At 40.5% G+C, this 2543-nt stretch overlaps 1 long non-coding RNA gene across 1 annotated transcript; it reads right to left on the bottom strand.

Moving 5' to 3' along the window:
* Nucleotides 1-354: 354 nt before the first annotated feature.
* On the bottom strand, nt 355-1735 carry LOC147017259 (uncharacterized). Its single transcript, XR_015049733.1, has 3 exons — nt 1021-1735; nt 716-773; nt 355-426 (listed from the first exon to the last, which is right to left on the bottom strand). It is a non-coding gene; the product is annotated as an uncharacterized LOC147017259 (long non-coding RNA).
* Between the last annotated feature and the right edge of the window lie 808 nt (nt 1736-2543).

The raw sequence follows: 2543 nt of genomic DNA, 5'->3' as shown, positions 1-2543 counted from the left end.
CACACACACCCGCCCACACAAGCCCCTCCCACACACACCCCACCCACACAAGCCCCCACCGAAGCCCCGCCCACACAAGCCCCGCCCACACAAGCCCCACCCCCTCATCCCCCTGTGCGCCCCCACCTTTGACCCACCACCTCCCTCATCCCACCCCCACCCTTCCCCACACACACACATGGGGAGGGGAGGGATGGGATGAGGGGTGATGGGTCATTGGGGGAGCGCACTTACCCCCCTCCCCCCAACCCCCCCCTTTACATCTCTTTTATTCTTTTCTTGTAATTCAGAATCAAGTAATTGTAAACAAAACAAATATAATTTATTAATATTGAAAATATTAAATATTCATTTGCGAGAATGTACAATCTTTTCCCAGCAATCTTCTTCAGATGCCTTGTGATTTCGAAACTCAGACACCATATTCTGTTTTGAAACAAAAAGTGGATAATAATTAGGTTCTATAAAGATAATTACATGGTAATATGAATAAGCCTCGTTGACCACTGAATTAACACACCAGGAGCCTGTCATCCTTTCAAGGTCAATAAAATGAATTCCAGTGTACTGACAAAACCACGTCCAAACTAATGATGCAACCAACATAAGGCGACATTCTAAAGAGAGAGTGATATTAATAATAATTCAGAAATATTTACCTCCAGAAAATCATGTGTTGTACGAGTGATATTAATAATAATTCAGAAATATTTACCTCCAGAAAATCATGTGTTGTACAAGATTGCTTCAACAGCTGATGTTGTGCGATAGTGCTGAAAAAAAAAAAATAAGTCAAGGGTATAGATGAAGAGACAGACAGGGAAAGCAACACACACACACACACACACGCACACACACACACACATACACACACACATAGACACACACACGTGCCTCAACATTGGTTTAATTCATTCGAGATCAGAGACCAGTCATTATAAATCATTGGCCTCTTCAATAAGAGCAGAGAGAGGTAGGTAGAAAGACAGACAGAGAGAGAGGCACACACACGTGTCTCACCATTGGTTTAATTCCTTCGAGATGAGAGGACGTGATAAGACTTCATGCCACTCATTGAAAATGTCTTTCAATTCTCTTCTAAAATCATTGATCTCTTCAATAAGAGTATTAATTTCATGAACCACGTCGTGATATGTGAACTCAATTTCTTCCAATGCCCTGTCAGGGAAAAAATATATATATATATATATATATATATATATATATATATATATATATCAGAATTATCATGATTTAATTAATAATCATTTGCTTCATCGTTCAAAGAGAAAAGCATACACAAACTTACCAACTCTGTAGTGGGCTGTTGGCTTCATCGGAAGAAATATCGTCCATGCCTCAGTTGTAAAAATGAAAATCCCGTCTGGCAGAAACTTTGTCTGGCGAACCGCTTATAAAGCAACGATGAGGAGATTGCTTAATCATTGGGTGTGGGCACAGGAAATGACAAGCTTCTCTTAATGATCTCATCTGGCCACCGCCCGAGTTGCAAATCGTTTTTGGACATAAACCACGCCATAAAAGTTTTGATTCAAATGTTTTCAGTTCGTGTTCTGAGATAAAATATAAACACGAGACCTTGTCTCACAGAATAGTTCCTATTTTTTCACAGCATGACAGTCCAAAACCACTTCCTCATTCACACAGCACGGCCGTGTCAAAAAAAACACTTCCTCATTTTCACGGCATGAACTGAAAACATTTGAAACAAAACTTTTTTCTGGCATGGTTTATGTACAAAAATGATTTGCAACTCGGGCGGTGGCCAGATGAGATCATTAAGAAAAGTTTATCATTTCGTAATGGCACAAAAGGGGTATCTTAAAAAATATAAAGATTCAAATGTTTTGTTTTTCAATATTTTAGATGGGGATTATTGTGCAAAGAAAATTAAACTATTGAAGGAATTTGAGAATGAACAAATGTTTATAGGTTCAATGAGTGAGCTAAACAATATGCATTGGTTATTTGATAAAGAGTGCCCCGAGGCTTAGACGTTTCAGATATTTCTTTCGAATCACCTTTAACAAATCTTTATCTTGTTGTATGGGTTATTTGAATAGAGAGCCCCTAGGTTAAAAGCGCAAATAAAAAATGACCGTTTTTACAGCCATTTTTCCCTGCTGTGCAGGGGTTTGGCTTTTTCTTGAGGCAATGTTTTATGGCCGGATGCCCTTCCTGACACCAACCCTGGTCGCCTCTTACGACACACAGGGATATGGTACACCTATTCTAACCGGGGCATACACCGGGACCAGTACACTGGCACTCATTTCGCCGACCTCGGAAGGATGGCAGGCTGAGTCAACCCCCTGGTGTTAATTCAGCAGCCAACGGGATTTGAACTCAGGACCCTGGGATCCCAAGCCGCCACCCTAACCACTAAGCCAACACCAGGCTCCAGGTTAAAAGGGGAGACAAATAAATATACCTTGGGCTAAAAAGGGGATTTATTTTTTTAGGGAAAAAAAAGAAAAATTTCATGGCTGAAAATCCCCCATTCATTTACATGGGGAAAAGTG

Source organism: Eptatretus burgeri, chromosome 11 (genome assembly GCF_056783735.1).
Source record: "Eptatretus burgeri isolate ZD-2024b chromosome 11, Ebu_testis_v1, whole genome shotgun sequence".
Classification (NCBI taxonomy): Eukaryota; Metazoa; Chordata; class Myxini; order Myxiniformes; family Myxinidae; genus Eptatretus; species Eptatretus burgeri.
The sequence above is the reverse complement of the archived record's forward strand: the minus strand, read 5'-3'. Positions and strand labels throughout refer to the sequence as shown.